Source organism: Ailuropoda melanoleuca, chromosome 7, assembly GCF_002007445.2.
Source record: "Ailuropoda melanoleuca isolate Jingjing chromosome 7, ASM200744v2, whole genome shotgun sequence".
In the NCBI taxonomy this organism is placed as follows: Eukaryota; Metazoa; Chordata; class Mammalia; order Carnivora; family Ursidae; genus Ailuropoda; species Ailuropoda melanoleuca.
Window position 1 is genome coordinate 109,258,439 of NC_048224.1, and position 12,344 is coordinate 109,270,782.

At 33.8% G+C, this 12,344-nt stretch overlaps 1 long non-coding RNA gene across 4 annotated transcripts in view; it reads right to left on the minus strand.

Moving 5' to 3' along the window:
* The window catches only part of LOC117803106, a 364,896-nt gene that overhangs the window by 260,717 nt on the left and 91,835 nt on the right, over nt 1-12,344 (minus strand). For all 4 annotated transcript variants that reach the window (XR_004626764.1, XR_004626763.1, XR_004626765.1 and 1 more), the window contains exon 2: nt 4,074-4,163. This is a non-coding gene — a long non-coding RNA (uncharacterized LOC117803106). The remainder of the gene's footprint in view (nt 1-4,073; nt 4,164-12,344) is intronic.

A 12,344-nucleotide genomic window follows, 5' to 3' on the forward strand; every position in this document is an offset into this window, starting at 1 on the left:
AGGATCTCAGTTACCATTGATGAAAAAATCCCCTGCCTCTTTAAAATGTCCCATGTGCTTCCTTTTCTGAATCTTCCATTTGTTTGTCTTTACAACAGATTCACTACCGCACTCAAAATTTTATTATTTGAGGATTCCCTCCATCCAAAAACTCTTTTAATAAGTTGATTCCATTTAATGGGTGTAAAAATCACTTGGAAAGATATTATTTTTGAAATGCATGCAGGTAGGTCCCTGGAAATTCTGTCTCAGTAAGTCTAGGTTGGGGACAGGGAATCCGCATTTTTAACATCGTCCTTGACTCTAATAGAGATGCTTATCCAATTACAATTGAGAAGACTTGCTTTTACCTTTATAAGAACCTAGAATATCATTCCTCAGCTCATTCTCCTATAACAGGTTCTAGTTCCTGTTCCACCAAGGGTTCCTGGTGCTTGCTTGTCATGTTAAACCTTCTTAGTTCTATCCATTTGTTGGCCGTTGAGTGTTAAACTACAGAATATTTAAATACTCTTTCGTAGGAGACATATACTTGCCGCTTAACAAAGTACTTCCTACAATCGTTTTCCTTCCTCACAGCAGCAGGCAGCACCCTAAATAGTGTTGACTCACCTTTCCCATTTATTTCTGGACTCCCCCTGTACCCAAGCACCTGGGTAACAGACATCACTGACTGCATTCTTAATGGATAAGCAGCAGTTTCATGGTCAATTATGTCATATAACTAGTAGTTATTTCTAATTTCCTGAATAAATTTAAATCATGAAATCTCCATTTTATTTAATTTTAATACATGCTCATGTAATGCACACACTCAGCCTCTCTTTCTCTTGCCCTTTTTCACCCTTTTGTAGTTTTTCCTACGTGTTCCTTTAATTATCAAATCAGCATTAACTTCTGGTGCATTTATAAACCCTTTCCAAGTCAGCCCCACAGCTATACAAAGCTTGTAACAGTGTTTACAGTTAAGAGTAAAATGATGTTTGCTAATATTTAGGACCTTTTCAAGCATGATGTGGGTTTCCATAATGTAATCAAGGCAGAGCCGTACAATAAGTTGTAATATTTTTTTTCTTCTCTTCAAATATCTCACTTGAAACAAACGGTCTGTATCCAATTAAGGTAAATTCTATTTTCTCTTATAAGCAGTGTTTACATATTGGAAACCTTAATTTATAAAATAGCCATTTTTTTCATTTTCCAGTTAAGGTGACTGATGGTTTGCAAAGAAGGAATGGTTAGGAAAAGAATGATAAATAAGCCTAGCCCTTCATAGAGACCATGAATATAGAGCCATTTCTCACAAATGCACATTAAGTACAGCTGAACATTCTTTTTGAAATATGCATACTATCAGCTTGCCAATATCATCTTTTAAGCTAATGTACTCAGACATTTCTTGGGAGAAAAATGACTTCTGTGATGAATTTTAAACCAAGTAACAAAAATATGTTATATTTTCAAAGTGTATGACATTGCATTTAAATGTATCCCCACTTACAAATATTATAAATACTTACTGACTATAAATATGATGAATATAAAATAAGTGGGAAGTGTTTTCCCTTGAAATACAACTTAAATCAGAGATTATCTCAATATTTTTCAACCATCTCTGAAAGCATGGGAAATATTTCTGAAACTGCCTTGAGAACAGGAATAAACGGATGTCCTATGCAGCACAGACTAAGAAAGAAATCCCCGCAATTCAATAGTCTGGTTTCAAATCCCCATTCACATCATAAAATAAGTTATTTAATCTACTTATACCTCCAATTCCATACCTGTACAATGAAGACTATCAGAGTTCCTGTCTCATAGGGTCATTGAGAAAATCAGATGCAAAAATAAATGCACTGTATTCTGCATGTATTTTTGTTTGTATGTATATTTATGTATTTCATGTATGTGTTTTTCTGTACTTTGCACATAAGTATAAATGTGTGAGAAAATTAATATGAAGAAAAATGTAAAAAAATACTTGCGCATAGGGAAAATCCACTAACTATACATTATTGTTATTACATACAGTTTTAGGGCACTGAAATTTCCCAAAGTGATTAAATTGAGGTGTCTCTTTTATTATTAGACTGAATTCTTGTGAAACTAGTATTTCCCAATGTTACTCTACAGTCAAAATTTCAAATAATAAGCAAGAAAGATGATTTTAGGGCAAAACACTTCAATAAAAAGCACTCTACAAATATCAGGCATTATTATTATTTTTGATGACAATGGTGATAACGATGATGATTACACATTCCTCAAATCTTCATGTCATCCAGACGGCCCCATTTTTTCCAGCCTTCATGAGTCGCTCTTCCTTTTTATACAAGTAACAGTAGTTTAAGTCAGTTCCCCCACATACACACCGAGGACTCACTGAGGAATGCATGCAGTGACACCATTAGACCCTCTGGCTTGCTCTCCAGCATGCACATCGCCTGCCCAATGACACCCACAGCACAGCTAAGACGAAGGGGAAACCAAGGCAAATGGAGGATAACTGTACTTCAGGAAAAGAAAACATAACTTTCCATTACTTTTTCCACATACAGTCACTTATTATCTCTAGCCCTTTAAACAGTTCTTACCATTTTATCTGCCAACATATTGTAGAAATCACTTACCTCTTCCCAACCAAAGTTCTTTTATACCATGTTCCTCTTATTGAGACTCTAGGTGCATATGTTCCTGCTTATAGAATGAAGAGTAGCATTCTCCTGCCCAGTCTAAAACCTCAGTCCCAGACCTGCCTCCTGCCTGCCCAAATGATACTCAAGGGTGGAGGCATCTATCTTAATAGCCAAGGCTACATTTTCCAAAGGCTGGAAAGCATCATATGAAAGGCACAACCAGTTCTTCACAATATTTCTTTTAAGAAGGAGATTACATTTGCATTATCTTTTGAGTCTTCTGATCATCAGTGAACAAATATATAGAGGAAAGAAAGAATGAGAGAAAGAGAGAGAGAAGAGAGAAAGAAAGACCCACCTGTCAATGACAGACATTTAATTTTCAGAAAGAGTCTAGCCAAAAGCCTTATTTCGGAGAAAATATATTGGGCTCTTTTGGGGCATACCCTCAAAAAGTATATGCCCAATTAAACCAATTTAACATATCAGTCCATGGCAACTGCATTTTTAAAATTGAGATATATTAACATTATATTAGTTTCAGATGTACAGCATAATGACTCGGTATATGCATACATTGTGAAATGATCACCACCAATCTAGCAAATAATTGACACCCATCACCATACATAGTTACAATTTTTTTTCTTGTGATGAGAACTACTTCTTCAATTAGGGGTTTCCCAAATACCATGAACTAAATACTTGCTTTGTATCTAGTTGGTTAAAACTGCTCACAAAACTGGTCCTTCCCATAACAAAAGAGGTTTAATCTCCAGCCTAAATTCCCTGGTCTGCTAAAATTTAGAAACCATTTACCATTGCTCAAGTGGCATTTTCCCAACTTCTGAGATCTGGACATCCAACTTTGTAAATATGAATATGGATTCATATTTAAGTAAATATAAGGTACAAAAAGAAATTCTAAGAACGGTCATTTGGTAAGGGATACAGGAAGCATATATGTCCAATTCATGAGAGGATATTCTAACAGTTAAGAATTCTTATAAATATCAGATTATTGATCTGATATTTGCAGCTGAGAAATAGGTATTCTAAATAATTCTCTGTCATACTCCAAAAAGAACCAAGTCAAATAATGAGTTAGGTGTTGATTCCACAATAGCTTGTTAGAACAAGATATTTGCTTTTCTAATCCTTATTGGGGAAAAAAAACACATTATTGTCTATTACTAGATAGCTCAGAGTACTTATTAAATATAAAAAAGCATATTTAGAATTAGTTGTATGGTAATTTTGAAAAAAAAATCAAGACTAAGAGGAAAAAAAGAATCATCCCCAAAACTAGTTATACTCAGATACCATCACAATATATATACTACTGCAGAGCACAAAGACTAGAGTCCAAAAGACATCCAGGTACCAGTTTAACTTACAATCTGAAGTGAAGGCTCTATGGTCCTATGAGAGTCTTACCTCCATCGGTATACTTGGTGTGTATGTGGCTTGGAGGGTGATGGGGCTATTCAAGGAGACACTGAAGGTCCAGCTTGACCCTTCTGGGATCTGTAGGGGGGTCAAAAAAAAGTATCATTTTAAAAACTAAGAATAAGCAGTGGAAACTTATTCTTCTTTGATCAATTATTGATAATAAAAAGTTCAAAGGAAGGTGAGGAAACTGTCATCAACTTACTACCTTGGTTGCATACTCAAAAGAAACAGCTTTAGTCCAAAGGGGGTTAATTACACTACTAACTTAAAAATTACCAGAAGTGTTTGAACTTCTGGAATCTTAATATTATTGCAATTATCTAAGCAAACATTTTCCAAAATTATAGTTTTTCTTATTTAAAGCATGATTTACTTTCCCTCTTGCTAAAAATGATTTTTTTTCTCTAGAGCATTTTTTTTCTCTGAAGGCATATTTAGCACTTACAAACCATCAGATTTACAAGAAGAATGATATAAAAGATGATATATTGAACAGTTATGCAATTCAACAAATCAGTTGTTGTAATTGTTTTAATCTTTTTTCAACTAAAAAATGATTTTACTCAAGTAATTTCCTAATTCTTCCAAACTGTCAAACTTATAAATATGATATGGATCCACATGATTTTGATATTAAACTATGCTATATTTAAACCTAGATGATCTTTTATACCTTCCTGAAAATTCTTATATTGGGACCACCATTCTTTTCATGGAAATTTTTTACATTAAGACATGCTCATGAACTTCACATTACTATTGCTAAAAGCTTAATAAATTTTCCTTAATTCTGAAAATAATTCTTATTTTAATCTTTTGCTCTTTTAAATGGTTTATCTTATATGTCCACTCACGTAGGAGTAAGTCAGGATTTTGTTTTCTATTCTTTAATTCTCAAGCTTTTATAGTAAAAGAGAAGAGATTTCATAACTTTTACAAATACCTACTATACTGGTTATCTATAAACACTGTCCTCTGGGAATGCAAATTTAATCATCAATGGTGATATACAAAGACTCTATAGGTTGTGTTTCAAAGTCAAGCAATAGTTCACTTTTTTCTAGGTCAGTTGGTACATAGCTCACAATAGCCTTCCCATCTCTTCAGGAGAATATTCTGGCTTGTGTTGATTGATTGCATTTTTAACTATGTTGGAAGTAATGCATTTTTATGGATGACAAGCAACAAATCAATTATTTCGTTATTAATATCATTCTTTCCTGTGTAGTTGTCATTACTAATCCTCTCACCAATATTTCCTGTTACGCAATTCCAAGAAGAGGTAGGCTTCTGCCATTTGCTGAAATATGATGGTTTCAATTTACTAAGGTTTTTTTCTCTCAACTAAGAAATAGTTGGTTAATTTTTTGGAGGCTGATTGTATGGGATCTTCTAATAGCTCATGTTTCTAGGCATAGGTGATGGCTCACAGTGAGAATATATATGCATTAACATGGTACTTCCATACATGTGTATAGTCGGTAGTGCTTTAGAAATCTCTTCCCTTCAAATAGCATTCAGTCTATTTGAGTAATCAGTCCAAGACTGGCACATGGAAAATACTCACACACACAAGACAAACACACAAGGAATGAGAAAAAAAATATTTAGCACCTATGTATCTCCATATTAATTATCTTGCCTAATCTTCACATAACCCAATGAAATAAATATTATCTATGAGATAATGAGAAAAAAAGGAAGCTTAGTAAATTTCCCAAGGTCTCATCTTGACTTCAAATTCCTACTCTGTGACATCTCAGTTGTAAATACACTCTCTACGAAGATAAAAATCAGTATGTGGAGTCTCTCATTTCTAAAGTATTATAACACTTCATTAGATGCTCCATTCTGAAGGAGGATACTATCAAGGCTGTTGATATTTTAGTATCAGTGTAGAAAGGGAAGGAGCAGTGTGATCTGCTGTATTTTTTTTAGAGTCCTGGTCTCCACATGGTATTTATGAGGGCCTATTTATTTGCAAATGTTTCTGAAAAGGAAGAATGAGGATTTCAAAAATTATCATTTAATAGTATTGCAATAGAGGAATATCAGTAAAAACACATGACAAAAGTAAAATAGTTGTATCAGCAAAACCTTAGGAATGACTGGATGTGGAGATTGAATGAGAGACTAGAGTCAAGGATGACTCCTAAGTTTCTAGTTTCCATGAATGAGGGGATTTTCATGCTATTCATTTAGAGAGAGAATACAGTTGAGAAACAGATTTTAGTTGAAATCAGTAAGTCATTTTTAGAACATGTAGAGATCCAAATTCCTGTAAGATGTATAAGTGAAATTTCCAGCAACCAGCTGGATTTATGGGTCTTGAGTTCAGGGCAGAATTTAGGGCTAAAAATGTAACATGTAAGTGGTGATTGAAACCATGAATGTGGTTTAAGTAACCTTATGAGTATGAATAGTAAAAAGAACACAGTGCCAAAGAAGATGACTTGGCGAATGTGAATATTTAAAGAACAGGCAGAAAAAACATGAGCCCACAAAAGAAACTAAGAAGTCTAGAAAAATAGGATGGAATCCAGGAGAAAATAAAGTTGCAGAAGCTAAGGAGGTGTTTCTGGCTTAAAGGAGAGAATGGTCAACAATGACAAGTAAGATGAAGATAAAAAGGATCTACATTATAGGTCATTGTTCATCTTGGAAAAACAAGGAATGAATCTGTACTGAATTGGTAGAAGTATTTACTCCTATATAAAGCAGCTTGATTTTCACAAGCTCAGAACTTGGATATAACTAAAAGGAAATGTGATATAAAAAGCCAGTATTTTAAAGAGGGGAGAAACTTCATGTTGCATTTTTTTTCAATAGTTCCTACTTGTGAAAAAGCCAAGAGGTAAAACTATTGAGTCAATCTGAAGCTATGATTTTACAAGGGGTTTAATCAGAAAGGCAAGGAGCAAGAGAGGCAGTGTAATGGTGACAGAGTGACTGACATGACTGACTTTAGAATCGAGGTTAGAAAAGGAAGAAAGTAAATCTAGAAAGAAACAGATTGAAAGAAAATGGAATAGTTCAGATCCTAAAAGCTTCCTAGAGTCCAAGAGTAGGCGTATTGTTATTACAGAGTCAGGAAGGATAGGTTGTTACAGTTAAAGAAGAGTGATAAATTGAACACACACACACAGTAAAGTGTGCTAGGTTTTGATATATTTCAAGATGTGTCAGATACTGAATTAATTTAGAGGTAAAGACCATTAGAATTGAAATCAAAGAAGTGTCTTGGATTGAGTGATCCACAAAGACACTGAAGTCACTTTGGAAATTACTGAGATTAAAGTAAAAAGTTTAGACACTAGAAAGACATTGCTAATCAGTTTTATGTAGGTCAGCTAACAGTGCTTTCTCTTGGAATTCATACAAAACTGAAAATGAGTTGAAAGTATAAAATGTACAATATAAAATGAAAATATAAAATGACTACAAAAATAGTCAAACAGGAGCTGAATTATTTTGAGAATTAGCCAAGGCAACTCAAACCATAAATAGCATTATGGAAAATAGATGAAAATATTGGATATTAACTTTAATTGATAAATATTTTCCTAGCAAGAATTTGCTATTTCCTTTTTATACCAGCTTTTAAAAAACTGTCCTTAAATATTTTTGGTTATGTCACCTTCATATGACACACGCAATATTATATAATGGTGGTACATATTTTACTAACTACACAAATATATTACTGTTCCTTTTTTGTCCCCAGTTTTACTGAGATCTAATTGACATATAACCTAATTGTGTTTATATAACAATATAACAACATGATGGTTTGATGTATGAATATATTGCAAAGTGATCACCACAATAGGGATCAGACATGCATGCAAAGAAGTCATACCATGGAAAATGAGAATGAAAATGGAAACAGAAAAGGATCTCTGGGTTATGTCATGGATTAAACTTAAATCCATGAGTTTGCAATTGGTACCATTTCCCCAGTTAATTTCAGTTGCTCTAACAGTTGTTAGCCTCATTCATGACAAGGAAATCAAAGATCTATGAATATAAAATAATGAAAATGTAAGTTATACGGACAGTGAAATGACTAAAAATGAAGATGCACTTGGGATAGAGAGAAAGAACATGTGTCAGGTGCTAAATTCATCAATAAAAGTCAGAGAGATCAATCCATGGCTATTGCAGAGAGGACAAATGCAACTGAAGAAATATGAGAGGACAGTAGAGTTAAGTGGTATGATACTCAGAAGTTTCACCCAGATATGGAAGCTTATCAGTCCTTAACAACATCTATTTTTAAAAGAAAGGCTTATTCTGTTGAACGGAAGCATTTTCAATGTTTTGATATATAATCTCAGATTAATTTCCTCAACAGTTTATATTACCAATAACTATTATGAAAGTTTTGCATTTACTATTACTACACATGGTCGAGTCAGCACAGTATAATGCACATATATTGAACCAAAGCAAAGACAAGACTTCTCATAACACCTTAAAATAGGTGTGTGTTTTTAAGGGCCAAACAGGAACCAAAAAGTGTAAGTTTTAGACATTTAGATTCGGTTTTAACATAAGAATTTTTCAGTAGTAAGATCTTTGCTTTGAACAACCTCTGGAGATGATGATTTGTTCATTGTTTGGACATGTTCAAACAAGGTAGCAGTGTTAAAAAGGGGATTCTATTGCATGAAAGTCTCTTAAAAATTGATGAACTTGCAACCATAAAATAGGTTTATGAGACTGATATAATCATTTCCAGGTATTCCATTTATGAACCACATCTCCAAATAAAGGTCACAGAGATGTGATTTTTCTATCAGGGCTCTTGAAGAAGATTTCAAGCAATAAATGTAACCAGTCTTGCCCATAGGCCACAATACTTGGGTATACCCACAATATCCAACCTACTCAAGAAGCTTCTTTCAGCTTAAGCATAAAGGGAGAGGAATGTGAACTGCTATCTCCATGGTTTCTATTCTCCTTAGTGTCTTCTTGTGATTGGAGACGTGTTCCGGTCACTTCCTATTTGAATGGTATTAGTGTCCCTGGTGTTCTCAGAGGTGCCTCCAGCACAGATTAATCAGCAATCCAGTTGGTGAAGCTATCTGAAAAGGAAGCCCTTTTGTATCTTCCCAGCATGTGCCAGACACCCAAGTCATTTTCATGGCTCCAGGTGCCAGGCTCAGTGACTCCCTCATGTCTTAGACCAAGAGTAGGCATTTTTCTCCAAACTTATGCAAAGCTAAGGGAATGAATTGCTTCCTCTATACAAGGTGACAAAATCCCTATCTATGTACCACACTAGGTTTACTCTCTTCCCTTTGCCCGCCCACCCGTCCATATCATAATATAAAGCCAGTTTATCCAAAATAGAATTAGTAAACTACCTTCCTATACCATCTTGGTTTTTTTTGTTTGTTTGTGTTTGTGTTTTTTGGGTATTTCTCTCTTACAGCTTTATTGGTTGGTTGGCTCTTTGAGTTTTAATGGTAATTGTGGGATTTGCCATTTCACAGGAGAAAGAGCCACAACAGAAGAAATCATACATCAATCATGGGAATGAGGCTGGTAGATCTGTATGATTTTCTAAATATACTTCCTAAAACTTTCCATGGTCTATGTTTTCTTATTTCTTTTTAATTGTTTACTTCTAGCATTCTATTTGAGCTCTCCCAGTGCAAGGAAGTCCTATATGAATGTATATATCCTTCTAAGAATGAATTTGATAGGAAAAGGTACTTACAACTATAGATTCAAAGCAAACCAATACTTGAGTATTTAGGGATTTACAGTTAAGAGAAATTATTTACACACGATTTAGGCACATTTTATCTGGAATGTCACACAATAATTTGTGGGCAGCATTCATTAAAAATAAAGCTGATTTTTTAAAGCATAACTGATAAACCGAATACCAATAATTATTATTATAGTTATGTTGCTTATAAATTAACTTAGTACCAGCATAGAGATATTTTTCCTTTTCCTTATTTAAATCACCCATTCAGGATTCTTCTTCTGTTCTATCTTTAGAAAGTTAAGAAATGATCTGAAAGTATTTATAACCTTTAATCTGAGTATATAGAATTATAAATTATATAGCTGTAGTAGAATTAAGAGAGTTCAAACAACTTGGTATTTCAGAGGATGAATCTGAGACTCATAGGAGTTGAGTTGACTATAGACAGATTTTTTTTTCTCTCCACATGAGAAAGGAACCAGTTCTCCTGCCCCATTATTGTACTTTTTCCAATATTTGGGGAAGTAGATAACACAAAATGGTTTCATCAACCTCAGCTATAACTGGGAACTAAATTTGCTCAAAGCAGATTTCAAGGAAACATTGAGTCTATCCTGAGTTAATACAATTCTACTTTTGCTTTAAAAATGGCCATTTCAAAAATTCAAACATTTTAATCACTCAGAATGTGTTACTCTTTTAAAAAAATTAAAGACAAATTTTACTCTTTAATCACTTCTTTTGCCTTTTAAAGTAGACATTTCCAATTGAAAAAACTTGAAAGTATAAGTTACAAAAAAAGATTAATTTTCTTTCTCATCACAAATGCCATAGTCCTTCAGTCATTTATAACTTTTTCCTGGCAGAGCTGCCCAGCAGCATTTAAATGATCTTTTCCCAACCCCTGGCCAGGTTTCTCTGGTGCTGCTTTCCAGGAATCTCTGGAATTAGAGCCATATTTTTCTTCTCGTTCTTTTTTTCCTTCAGTAATTATGTCTTCTTTTTCTCTGTCACATTTAGTATTGGATATGCTGGTTAACATCACAGTGATATGAAAAAAGTTTTAGCCCCCATCTAAATGATGATATCAGGCCATCATAAAGCCTCAAGCCTCATGAATAAAAGCTGCATGGAAATCATAAATTTCAAAACTTTTTATAAAGATTTTTATACTTATTTATCATTTTAACAGTTTGAGGTATAATTGGCATGCAATAAACTGTATTTAAAGCACACAATGTGGTAAGTTTGGACATATGGGTACATGCAGGAAAACCATCACCACCATCAAGATAATGTAGATATCATTCACAACCCCAAATTATCTCATGCCTGTTTATAATGCTTCCCTCCAACTCCTCCCCACATGCCTTGTCCACACTCAGGCAATCACTGATCTGCTTTCAGTCATAATAGATTCATTTTCATTTTCTAGTATCTCACATAAATCATTCAGCATGTATTGTATTTTATCTAGCTTTTTTCACACACCATAATTATTTTGAGATTCATTCATGTTGTAGCATATTTACATAGTTCATCTGTTTTATTGCTGAGTAGTAGTCAGTTGAATGGATGTATCAGTTTGTTTATCCATTCATTTGTTGATGGATATTTGGGTGGCTTCCAGTTTAGGGCTATTATAAATAAAGTTGCTATAAACATTCATATACAAGTCTTTGGACATATGCTTCTATTTTTTTTACAAGTAAATACTTAGGAGTGGAAAAGCTCAATCATATGGCAAATGTTTGCTGAACTTTTTAAGAAATCCACAAACTGTTTTATCAAGTTATTGTACCATTCTACATTACCATTAGCAGTGTATGAGAGTTCCATCTCATCCTTGTCCTTAGCAACTTGTGGCAGGGTCATTTTTTTTTCCTTTTAGCCATTCTATTAGATATATAGTGATACCTCTCTGTGATTTTAATTTGCCTTTCTCTAATGATTAATGATGTTGAGCACCTTTTACTACAACTCTTCCTGGGGTTACAGTGGGACCAATGGCTTTGATATTTATTCAAATTCTCAGAGACTGAGGTCTCTACATACAAATGGCTGGATTAAGGGAGATCCAGAGTACTTCCATAATGGGAAACCCTAGAAGTGTGTAAATCTCCCCTCAATTAAGATGACAAAGTGAAATAAAACATTTAGCTGGTATAAATTATATCACTGATCAAGAAAGGGGAAACACTCTCTTTAAAATTCAAAAAAGATATAATTCCTTAGATATGTAGTGTAAGTACCAGAAAATACATACATATATATGTATGGTTGTGTGTGTGTGTGTGTGTGTGTGTGTACTTTTTAAACTACTTGATCCTCAATAATACGTAAAATGGAATGATCAGAATAGAACAGGAGCAGAATACCACAGGAAGAGAAGAGACTGAGATTAAAGAGCAACCATATAAAATGACAATAAATGTGACATCTCTGAATGGTTTGAAGGCAAATGTGTGTGATGCTAGATTTTTATTCTAGCCAAATTGCCCTTCACCTATGAAAGTAACAAAGATATCCACAGA